The sequence below is a fragment of the Canis lupus genome, chromosome 4 (assembly GCF_011100685.1).
Source record: "Canis lupus familiaris isolate Mischka breed German Shepherd chromosome 4, alternate assembly UU_Cfam_GSD_1.0, whole genome shotgun sequence".
Classification (NCBI taxonomy): Eukaryota; Metazoa; Chordata; class Mammalia; order Carnivora; family Canidae; genus Canis; species Canis lupus.
The window spans coordinates 15,216,962-15,229,748 of NC_049225.1; the positions used below are offsets into that span (position 1 = coordinate 15,216,962).

General features: G+C 43.4%; 1 long non-coding RNA gene across 1 annotated transcript; it reads left to right on the forward strand.

Moving 5' to 3' along the window:
- Positions 1–2,229: 2,229 nt before the first annotated feature.
- Positions 2,230–11,723, forward strand: LOC119871621. Its single transcript, XR_005357572.1, has 3 exons — positions 2,230–2,351; positions 3,767–3,833; positions 11,674–11,723. It is a non-coding gene; the product is annotated as an uncharacterized LOC119871621 (long non-coding RNA).
- Positions 11,724–12,787: the final 1,064 nt, after the last annotated feature.

Below are 12,787 nucleotides of genomic sequence, written 5' to 3' on the forward strand. Positions count from 1 at the left end.
CCACCTCTGAGAGCGTTCCAAGGCTTCCAGGCAGGATAAATCCTTTCTTTTCTGTGTTTCAGAAATGTGCCAATAATTCTGATTTTTAGAATCATTGAATCATGTGATTTGTGTGCACATCCCTCTCATCTAATAAGGTAAGTTTGTAGAATTCAGATATCATGTTGTATATTCAGATATCATATCTGTATGAGAGCCTCATACAGAGCCTTGCGTGAAATAAATGAGACGTTTACTGAACTGAATTGAATGTTGATTGATCACTGATTGTGCAATTAAACAAACTCAAAGAGCTATTGATGAGTAGGATGCATAATTATTTAAAACACTAGACTTACTCTGATAACACCACATATTCCTAGAACTGTAGAAGGGTGGACTTGAACTGTGGAACTGAATCACCCAGGAGACTCATTAAAACTACAGACATTCTAGGGCCACCTGGATGGCTCAGTCCGTTGAGCATCTGACTCTTGGTCTCGGCTCAGATCATGATCTCGTGGTCATGAGATCCAGTCCCATGTGGGGCTTCCGCTCAGTGAGGAGTCTGCTTAGGATTCTCTCTCTCTCTCTCTCTCCTCCCCCCTCTCCTTCTCCCCAGCCTGCTTCTCTGCCCCCACCCCACCCCCCTGCCTGTGCTAAATAAATAAACAAAATCATTAAAAGAACCATGCAGACACTCAGACTCTGCCTGAAACCTAGTGAAGCAGAATATCTGGTGATGGAGCCAGGCAATCTGCATCATTGACATTCGCTCAGGTGGTTATTCTGCGCACCCTTGTTTGAGAACCACCATGTGGAAGAAACCCAGGTCCTCATCTCACCCACTGAAGGACTCCTACTCAGACCCTGACAACCCTCTGGACCTCATCTACACATCTTCTAGTAGCCATTTGTAAGCTCTTCAAACAAGGTGCTGCTGATGTGAAGGAAGGGAGCCAAGGTGTGTGTAGGGAAGCCAGGAAGAGGGCCTTCTGAATTCATAATGCTGTCTCTTAGTGAGATATGAGAATAAATCCCTCATAGAGCAGCTCTGTCCATGTAACTGAGGTATACTAAGATGGATGTGTCCAAGGGGAGGGGGGTGCCTGGGTGGTTCAGTAGGCTAAGCATCTGCCTTCGGCTCAGGTCATCATACCAAGGTCCTGGGATTAAGCCCCAAGTCAGACTCCTGGCTCAGCAGGGAGTCTGCTTCTCCCTTTGCCCACTGCTCTTGCTATCTCTCTCCTCTCTATCTCTCTCTCTCTCTCTCTCCCAAGTAAAATAATTTTTTAAAGCATCCTTCTAAAAAGTGAATAAAATAAAATAAAAAAATAAAATGAAATAAAATAAAATAAAATAAAATAAAATAAATAAAATAAAATAAAATAAAATAAAATGAATGTGAGATTTGGCCCCAGAATAGGTAGATTGGATTCCCCACATTATTATGTGCTGGCTGCGTAACCAAGGTACACTAAGTAAGGCTCTCTTGAGTCTTTGGTTTTCTGTGAAATGGAAACGTGAGAACTTCCTTCCCTCTCAAGCATGTGATGAAGAGACAAGGACCTATGTAAAAATGTTTTATTAAATCTCAAAGTGGTCATTGTTTTTTATTTTCATCGCATGTGTCAGTTTAAAAGGTTCACTTACAGAGAATCTTTCACTTCTCCGAGCTTCTCCCTGCTGGGTGAGTGGACCGGAGTGCTGCTGTGCACTGTGCACACGGGGACCTACTCCCTGACTAGTCGCAGCACACGGAGGGGTGGCTGCTTGGGCCCTCTGCTTTTGGGCCATAACACAAGAGTTAAGCTACACATTTACATAGATGAAAATGCTCTCTGTGCCTCATGCCATGGTCAGGCCTCTGTCATCCACTGATACTACCCTGCCCTGAAGGGTGATGAGCTGTGCTGCCGTCAAAGGCCAGCGCTCACGTTCAGTTAGATTCAGAAGTGGTGGTTATGGGGCCATCCAGCTCAAAATGAGCACTTCTGAAATTACAGTAAAGGAGGTCATGTCATATTTGGAATTAGAACCAGCCCCTGTGGTGTCTTTGCTCCTCTCCCTGCTGTGGGAAGCGGGTTGATCCCACTTGTCAGCCTCCTCCTTCTGTAGGCCCAGCGCCCAAGCACCTTACACAGATGGGCTCTCAGCATTCCACTGACTTGCTCAGCAGTGACCTGAACATGTACTTTTTATCCAAAGGAAGATTGTGGTCAAAGATACACTGCATTGGTGAATGAGGTGGTGATAACAATACTTCTCTGTGGAACTCAGTGTTCCACATAGAGTTGAGACAGATCTCTTGTTTGGAAGGATCTTCGACAGCCTAGCATTTTCCAAAGTGTATTCCATAGAACATTAATCATGTAAGTTACTCCCTAAAGGGGGGTGGTATTCCATTGTTCGATAATTTTAGACAACACTACCCATCCCCTCAAGACCTCCTGAGGTCTCAATGCAACATGGCACTTAAAGGCTCTCAGAAGTCCTGCAGTGGTCCAACTTACTGTTTTTATTGTTTGAGAGCCTGTTCATATTTGACACAACTTGGTAAATTTTGCTCTTAGTATATCAGTTTTCTAAAGTCTTACTGGAGTCATGTGGTTTGTGTGTGCAGTAAGGGAACCACATCTTCTTAGCCTTTTAACTGCCATTCATTGCCTGTGAAAATTTGTCTCTAGACTAACCTAATTCCTGACTGACTAATTTATGGTGACATTGTAATCTCTGATTGCCTTCATGTAAAACAGAATTTTTTTCTTCAACTTATTGTTTTTTTTTTTTTTTTTTGAGTAGTCAGTGATTTCTCATGTTTCAAACACCAAAAAGTAAGAAAAGGGGTTGAGTGAGAAGTCTCCCTCTCACCTAATACTCCATTCCTCCTCTGCTTGGATGCTACTTCCCATCACCAGCACCTCCAGAACTAAGTGCTGCTTTTATTTTTTTTAAAGATTTATATATATATATATATATATATATATATATATATATATATATATATTTATTTATTTATTCATGATAGACATAGAGAGAGAGAGAGAGGCAGAGACACAGGCAGAGGGAGAAGCAGACCCCATGCTGGGAGCCCGACGCTGGACTCGATCCCGGGACTCCAGGATCGCGCCCTGGGCCAAAGGCAGGCGCTAAACCACTGAGCCACTCAGGGATCCTCTAACTGCTGCTTTTAATTCTTAGATAATGTTTAGGCACATCAATGCATAGATCTAAATCTAGATCTATAGTGAGTGTATGTGTTCTTTTTTTCAAAATAAGAAATGTTAGTTTAGTGGGGCACTTGGGTGATTCAGTGTGTTAAGCATTTGACTCTTGGTTTCAGCTCATGTTGTGATTTGAGAGTCATGAGATCATGACCCTGGAGTCAGGCTCCTCACTCAGCGAGGAGTTTGCTTGCTTGGAATTTTCTCTCTCCCTCCCCTCTGCCTCTCCCCCTACTCATGCTCACTTTCTATCTCTCTCTCTCTCTCAAATAAATAAATAAATGTTTAAGAAAAAAGAAATGGTAGCTTATTGTACGCATTTTTCACAGAGCAAAAATTATTTATTGTTCTCTAAATGGCATAAAAATCACAAAATTGGATTCTGCTTTGAAGCACTAACTTGCTCATGTGGAGATAAGAAATGTACTTGTGGAGGCTGAGAAATCTTGGGAGTGGAAAACCAGAGACTTCTACAGGCATGAGGCTCCATTAGGACTTGTAGCATGTGTCAAGTTTACAACCAAACTGAATTGCGAAGACTCCTCTTACCTTGCTGTGTGCAGATCCCTCCCGGATGCTCTGTTGCTGATAAGAAACATGCATCACTCAAGTGAAAAAAAAAAAAAAGAGGTAAAGTGCAGAAGGAGATTTGTTAAATGAAAAATGTAAGTATCATTAGAAGCCTAGCAAGTAGGAGGCCGGAGAGAGGGAAAGCGTAGCCACAGATGACACGTGAGGTGAAATATTCAGTAACAATTGCTATTTCTTTTTGAATTTTAATTTTTTTAAAGATTTATTTATTTATGATAGAGAGAGAGAGAGATTGAGAGGCAGAGACACAGGAGGAGGGAGAAGCAGGCTCCATGCAGGGACCCCGACGTGGGACTCGATCCTGGGACTCCAGGATCGTGCCCTGGGCCAAAGGCAGGCGCTAAACTGCTGAGCCACCCAGGGATCCCCTCTTTTTGAATTCTAATCCACTGAGGCCATGAGATTTGTCCTATCATTCAAGGCAGTATAACAAGATGGTTAAGAGGGTTTAAAGTCAATTGGGACTGTTTTCATGTTCCTAGTTCTGCCCCTTACTTTCTGTGGGAACTTGGGCAAATTACCTAATCAGGCTTTGCCTTGATCTCTTCATCTGTAAAATGGGCCGGGAAGTACGGACCTCATGGGACAGTTGTGAAGGATATGGGAGATCATGCCTATATAGAACGTAGCCAGGAGCTTGACCCTATTGGATTGGTATTTGCTGAAGAGGTAATTTTTAAGAGGACTTGTATCCTTAATCCATCCAAGTTAACAAGCCGTTCACTTAGCGATGCCTGGGTGGCTCAGGGTTTGAGCATCCGCCTTCGGCTCAGGGTGTGATCTCAGTCTGGGGATTGAATCCCACATCAGGCTCCCTGCAAGGAGCCTGCTTCTCCCTCTGTCTATGTCTCTGGGTCTTTCATGAATAAATAAAGTCTTAAACAAAACAAAAGAACAACCTGTTCACTTAAAAGTGCAGATTGAGAGCAGGTTATTTCTGGACAGAATGGTTAGTTTCTACCTGAATGCTCTGATTTTTTTTTTAAGTGATGCTTGTTGCTTTCCCTTTACTAATGCCTTAGAAAGTTCTAAGATGAGATGCCTGGGAGGCTCAGCAGTTGAGCATCTGCCTTTGGCTCAGGGCGTGATCCTGGAGTTCCAGGATGGAGTCCCAGATTGGGCTTCCTGCATGGAGCCTTCTTCTCCCTCTACCTGTGTCTCTGCCTCTCCCTCTGTGTCTCTCATGAATAAATAAATACTTAAAAAAAGAGAAAGCTCTAAGTTATCCAGTAGATTTGGAGCCATCTGGGTGTTTGAACTACTGAAAGACAATTTCAGTTCTGATGAATTGACAGTCGGATTCTTGCCCTTTACCTTTGTCCCTGGAAATGGGTTAGTGGTCCAGTCCTCTCACTAATTTGTAGGAATGACTGAGAGAAAGATTCATTTCAAATATTATCCATTAGCTCAACAGAAGCTGTGTTGAATCCATGTTCTTTACATAAAGTAGAAATGATACTTGGAAAGTACCAGTCTGAAACCCAAGTGTGTAATAAGAACCACATTGCTGATGTCAGCAGCTAGGGGGCTGCAGCCTGTTGAAAATCCTTGGGACTCCAGCATCTGCCCATATTTATAACATTTTTGCTTTTTTGCCCTTGAAATGACACATCATCTTAGAGTTTCAAAGAGATTTCCAAATCAGAGAGGGCTGAGCCTATGTAAGAGCTGATGGAAGAGTCATGGCATTAAGTGGCTGTCACCCAACAAATGAGGAATAGAGTTACTTCAGAAACTCGAATCCACAAATTTCTTTAGAATTGAGGGCTCCAGACAGTTCTCAGACACTGAAGTGAGTCCAAGTCTCTGGAACCCACCCCAGTATAAGTGAAGGAGGGGAATTCTTTCACGTGTGGCCAGGGCAATAATGCCTACCAAACATTTCCAGGAAATGGGCAAGCTGTGGGTCACGTTATTAAATGTAGGTGTACATGTCTCATTGGGGCCCACAAGATAAATAGTATGAAAAATAGTACTTAATATCTCTCTGGGTGATTCCGTTCTGGAAACAGCTAAATGACATGAAAATTGTCATCTGTTATGGATGAGAATAATAAACTCTCAGAGTAATTTTTATCCTGAATTCAGATCCCGTCTGCTGCTCCCCCCTCCCCTCCTTTCCACATGCTGTAATGGGATAAATGATGTTTTCAATCAGGGAGGGATGGGAGAAATTAAGAAGCTTCAGGAAAAGTATATCCTGAATTTCCAAAAAGCTGTCTAGGTCATTCCGGAGTCTAGTCAGAAAGTGTATTCATCCTGCCTGGATATTTCCACTGACAGCGGAAGAGAGGAGGGACAGCTGGAAATGATTACACTTGTGACCCTTTCCCAGAGAGAACCTAACGTCGAAGGTACTTGGAGGCTCACAGCTTGTTACCATTTTGCCTTTGTTTCTCTGGGTGAGCAGTCATGCTGAATGAATTTGTGATTCACTTAATAAACACTTGGGGGAATGATTTCTGGCTTCCCTGAGCCATGTTTTTTAATCTGGTCTACACCACCCTTCAAAATACGAAAGAAAAAAAAAAGCCTTAGAAAACCAAATGACTGTCTTTTCTCAACATGAGTGAAGAATGTTTTCATTCTGTTTGTGTTGTTACAGAAGAAGGTGGAGGGGGGTGCACCTCAATTAGATGTCAGCCCTACCTGCCTGTGAGGTGTTTGAGAGAATTACTACATTTCAAGTGGTTGGGAAAGTCTAAAAACTCTAGAAATGTAAAGTCATATTATTCTTGTCTATTTGGTGAGCCTATCAGACCTCATCTGTACTACTTGACTAGTTCCCCCAGAACACTACTGGAAGTCCAGCAAATACATTCCCTCATGCCCTCAATGAGGCTATCTGAAGTCCTTACCTTACAGGTGTTACCTTACAGGTGTTCTTTCTCATTGGAGCCTATGTGATCTAACCATTGTAGAATCTTTTTAAAAAACTCATACAAGCAGAGAAAAAAAATCAAACAAGCAGAGAACATATATTTTGCTCACATCAAACTGAAGAATCTGCTTGGCCCAGTCAGCTGACTTCTCTCAACATTTATACACCTACGTACATCATTAACCTTGGAATGAATCAATTGTTCAAGGATAGTGTAGTATTGCCAAATAGCCAAACAACGTTTCACTATAGGTTATAGCTACTGAACCTGCTGCCAGGAGCAATACATCCCATACCTATTTCACTTAAGATAGTGGAAAGGAAAAAATGAGAATGTCCCAGCGTCCTGAGGCTTCCCTGGGAAGAAGGTATTGCTGACTGTGCCTGCAGCAAGGTGTTCGTGGACATGGGGTTCCTGGGCAGGGAGAGTTTCTGGCTTGTTTCAGAGATTTCTGGATCAGTGCAGAGAGACCACGTGCATGCTGACGGCATACATCACATGAGATTTGATGGCCGTCGAAGCTTTATATGCACAATCACTGAACATTGGTTTTAGTTTAGCAACTACAAAATAGCACTGCCCAAAAGTTAGCTTTTGGTTTTGAAATATGTTTCAATCATCTTCTAGAACTGACCACATTAGGCTTTGCTTTAATTTCTCATCTACTACTCAGAGCTCTTTCATCTTATTTCCTTCTATCCAGGATCCTTTTTCTCCTGCTATAGCTTTTTTATGACTTTCTATGATTTTCCTTTTACTCACCTGTCAGTCCCATTGTTCACCAAGTAATCCTCCAGAGTTTTGTACTAATTATAGAGTGCAGTAGTGGGGATGGTAGCATAATATTAAATAGTATTATTTGTTAATTTATTTGCTGTAATTTATTTTTACTATTATTTACCATAATAATAGTAAATTGTAGTAATAATAATGGAACACAAGCAGCTGTGAAAATAGCTTGTTTTCACCTTCCTAGTATCAATTTCTCCTTCTGAAAAAAAAAAAAAGCAGCTCTTCCATTTCCATTTGGAGACTTGACCATTCTTATTCTCAGTCTATGTGGACATAGGATCCAGATCTGGCCAACCAGAATATTCCATCCTCCAGCCCCAGTGACTGACTCACAGCTGGACATGAGATCCAACCAGGCCAATGAAATCTCATTCCAGGAGGTTCTCTTGGTGTCTCTTTCTCCTGTGGCTGCTCGGCTGGGAGGATGGCTCAGCACCCATTTTGTCATCTCATGGGGGATAGTCTGAGGATGAAAGCAATCAGAGGAACATAAATACAAGTGATTTAAACTACAGTGAGGACCTTGGATGAGCCATAGATCCAGATGCTTCTGAAACCAAAAACTTTTTGTTTAAGTGAGGTTTAGCTGGGCTTCTGTACAACCGGAAGAATCTTGACAATACAATGGAAGCCATGTCATGTGTTGAGCACAGTTTGTGCACCAGGCACCTAGACAGGCACTTTAATAGACATCCTCTCCTTTAATCCACTCAGTAGTCCTATGTTTGTTCTCACTGTATAGATAAGGAAATAGATTTAAAGAAGTTAAGCGACCTGTCTGAGGTCCTACAGCTGGTAAGGAACACCAAAACCTCTGAATTGATAATATTGATAAGACTGACTTCAACAAGAAGGGCCTGTGACATCAACTCAGAGAAACATTCACATGGGAGAGCTTCGCGAGCTATCACTAAGGCAGTGAGAGCATGAATTTAGGCATGTTGGAGCCTCAGAATCTTTACTCAGCCAGTTTTGTCAGAGCTTACAGTGGATGAAACGTAAGCCAGACAAAATGCTGCTCACTTGGCCATGGGGCTACTTAGATCCTGGGATTGTTCCCAGGGAACAGGAGTGAGGGCAGTCAGTTCCCGGGCTCCTGTGAAGAGACAAGCATGTTTTCAGCCTATGTGTACTATAGTTCCTTGCCACCTGTAAGAATTAAGCACCTCCTGGAAAGGGTCTTGAGATAGACCCAGAGGGGGTTAAGTGGTTGGTGAGAGGATGAGGCAGACGTTGACCCCAGAATCCATTCGACCAACATTTGTGGCTTATGATCCATTTGTCATGGTCTGGCCCAGGGCGAGGTGAAGTCATTGTGGTTGAAGGTGAAAAAGGATCCAAGCATGTTCATGGTGCCCAGCTGGGGCGTGTTTGCCCCCCGTCCATTCTTTGCCTTTCCCCTGCCCTGCCCTGCTTCGAGGGGGACTGCCCCGTGGCGGCCTTTCCAGGCTCCTGTTTGATGGCTCCTGGGTGCCTGGTGTGGTAATGGCAGGGGCAGCGCCCCGGAGAGAAGCATGGGGGTGAGGGCAAGACAAGGGGTTTCTTCCTTGAGTCTGCGGCAGTACCTGCCCTCCTCCATGGCTGGGGCCTTCACAAGACACACCCAGCATAGTTCCACTTCTGCCTCCTAACCCCAGGCCCTGGACTTCTGGAAATGTGGCCTTTGTACCTTCGATCCAGGGGCTGGTGGAGGCTTCTGGCTCGCGTTGTCCTGTCCTCCTGCCTCCGCTCTTCTATCACCTGTTTAGCCAACCCAATATTTCCTATTTTCCTGGTTAGCCAAACATCCAAAATAAAACCACTTCCTGAGGGTGAGGTTACCCTGCATTTGGGTGCCCTTATGTAGTATGTGCTTAAAAATAAGTTGGTTGCTTAGTAGGTTGGTATGCAGTCTCTTGCCAGCCTCATCCATCCACTGTACCCTCCGTCTCACGGGTCTGCCCAGCGGGGTCAGGGAGCCTGGCTTTCAGCCTCCTTTTAATGGGCTGGCCAGGCCCCTACTTCCTACTTATTCCTTTGCAGGCTACTAGGAGCTGAGCCACAAGAATCATTCCTGAAAACCTTTTCCGTCTTCTCAGTAATCATATTAAATATCTGATTTTGTGTGGGCTGCTCAGAGAAAACATACTTCCCTTTTCACTACAGGCAAGGCATCTCCACATGACTCCTTGCTGTGATTGCTTTTCTTCCCCCTTTTTTTTCTTAATTTAAGAGACAAGTCTGACTTACCCTGAAAACAATGATTGTGGTTAATGGACTTAGCATACGGATTCCCATTAATGCAGCAAATTCAAGGAGTAGGTTTTCATTTGAGTGGAGGTGAATCACAGAATTCTTATACCATGGTATTGAAAAACATCCATTATTAAATAAAAACCATTTCCCTTGAGCCATCTTTTTTGTAGTAAAGTCAACCTAAATTCTTGTTTGCGCCTGAAAGAGTCAGGAAATTTATCTTTAGCCACAGCTTATACATTCGCCTGCCCTTGATTTCAGAATGCCATGTTTCCAATCCCAATCTTTCTTGCTGGCTTATAGGAACATCCTTTGCCTCAGAAAGAAACCCAGAAGGTTCTGCATGGGCAAGTGGGGTCAATGGCACAGCTGACTGGAGCTCTGTGAGCCAGGGGTGCTCACATTGGTACAGTGTTTTGTTGGATCTATCATCTGCAACTGGGGTTGGCCAGAGTGGGAGAACTTTGGGGAGTACCCACAGGAAATAGATATTTCCTGACCAGCTCATCCCTTGCTAACTCTCCAGCATTTTCTTGTCTACAACTAGAACATTTTGCCTTGTATGTTCCTGCCCAAGGCCTCTCGAGACAGTGGGCGGGATTTTTTTCTTTCATTTTTCAACTTGTGCCAAATGTGTCAGGAGTTAAGTCCATAATGCATAGATCTTGGCCTCAGATCTCTTTGGGATGTGGCCTCTCTATTTCTGACACAGGCTGCACAGTAACCAAATGTGTCTGAAAGTCTGACCCTTTAAGAATTCTTGGCTTGGGCTTCTGTAGAAATGAAAACCCTGTTAAGAGGAGACTGGGAAGACAAGCCTGACAAACTCTCCCATCTCTATGACCTAAGTAAGGGTGAAAAGAGAGCAGAAGCCATCCAGATTTCATGTCCATGGAGATGACTAAAATGAAGCACCCTCAGTCTCTAGCTTTTACTTCTTCTCAGGCTAGGTCCTCTAGGCAGGGCCACCACATCTGGGTGAACAGGTCAACTTCAGGAAGCACCGCTCTATGCAGGGTACAGTCTGCCCAACTGTCTAGGGTAGCCCTCCCTCCCAGGGGCGTGAGGCTTCCATGGTTTCTCTTGCTACACATGGACCTAAACATAAAATGTCTTCTCTCTCTTAGCCTCTACTTTCTTTCAGTGTAAACTATTCCTGTCAGGCCTCAGTGTCTTTGCCTTAAAAGAAGAGGATTCCCCACCTCAGAAATCTTTTATGAGACTGAATGAGCTAGCAAAAAAAAGGGATTTACATTACTTGGGGAAAGTCTTCCCCAAAGACAATGTAGTATTATTTTCAAGTTGGCACTAACAAAATTACTCTTTGGGAATGAAAAATTTAGCCATATGAGCTAAACTAACTTATTCCATGTGCTGGGATGACCACGGAAATTAATAAGGGCTAATGTGCCCCAGGGTCCCCAAGCAATAAAGCTGACCTCAAATCAACCATGCTTTGGAAAATTAGGGATTTTAAGTGGCCTTGAAATTATTATTACCCCTCTGTACTAATACAATCCTTGAGTTGAGAATTGTAACATTCATTATTCTTAGCGTCAGCCTCATTAGGAAATGCTGTACGTTATAGGAAAAGGTTGTCTTCAAAGAACCAGATGGGCTCAGAGAGAAGGGATGGGGTTGCAGCACGAGAAACTCATAAAACCAATGAGAGATCCCTGGGAGGAGCAACTGCATTGGCTCTGAAGGGAAGAATCTGGCAGCTCAGAAGCAGATAAGACAGACGTGAGAGATCGCATGGGCAGAGAAACAGTTTGGTGTGTTAGTGGGATACACAATTGATTGGAATGGAGATTGCACTTTTGGAGAATGAGAGATAGGGAAGTGTGGGGTGGAGTCAACACAAACCAGAGACCATAGAGGGCTAAGAAAGCGCCATGAAACCTGGGCTTGGTACTTGGACACACTGAATATGTACTTTTTAAAAAAGATTTTATCTATTTATTTCATAGAGACGGAGAACACAAGCATGAGCAGGGACAGGGACAACGGGAGAAGCAGCCTCCTTGCTGAGAAGGGAGCCCAACATGGGGCTTGATCCCAGGACCCTGAGCCAAAGGCAGAGGCTTAACCAACTGAGCCACCCAGGTGCTCCTACTTTTTTTTATTTAAATATTGTTAGTTAACCTCCAGTGCAATATTGGTTTTCAGAGTAGAATTCAGTGATTCATCATTTACATACAGCACTCAGTGCTCATCACACATGCCCTCCTTATACTCTTCACCTATCTAGCCCAATCCCCATCCACCCCCCTCAATCAACTCTCAGTTTGCTCTTTTTTGTTAAGAGTCACCTCTCTCCTTTTCTTCTTTCCCCCCTTCCCATATGATCATCTATTTTCTGTCTTAAGTTCTACATATGAGTGAGGGACACCTCGGTGACTCAGTTGGTTGGGTGTCCAGTTCTTGGTTTCAACTCAGGTCATGATCTCTCCATCGTGGGATCGAGTCCCAAGTTGGGCTCTGTGCTCAGCATGGAGTCTGCTTCAGATTCTCTCTCTCTCTCTCTCTCTCCTTGTCTCTCTCTCTCTCTCAAATATAGAAAATCTTTAAAAGAAAATTCCATATATGAGTGAAATCAAATGGTATTTGTCTTTCTCTGACTTACTTATTTCACTTAGCATAATACACTGTAGCTCCATCCACCATGCTGCAAATGGCAAGATTTCATTGTTTTTGATGGCTGAGTAATATTCCATTGTATATATACACCACATCTTCTTTATCCATTCATCAATCAATGGACATTTGGGCTCTCTCCATACTTTGGCTATTGTTAATAATGCTGCTTTAAATATCGGGTGCATGTACCCCTTCACATCTGTAATTTTGCATCCTTTGGATAAATACCTGGTAGTGCAATTGCTGGATTGTAGGGTAGTTCTATTTTTAACTTTTTGAGGAACCTCCAAACTGTTCTCCAGAGTAGCTGCCCCAACAATGGTGGTTTGCATTCCCACCAACAGTGCAAGAGGGCTCCCCTTTCTCCACATCCTCACCAACACCTGTTGTTTCTTGTGTTGTTAATTTTAGCCATTCTGACTGGTATGAGGGGATATCTCATTA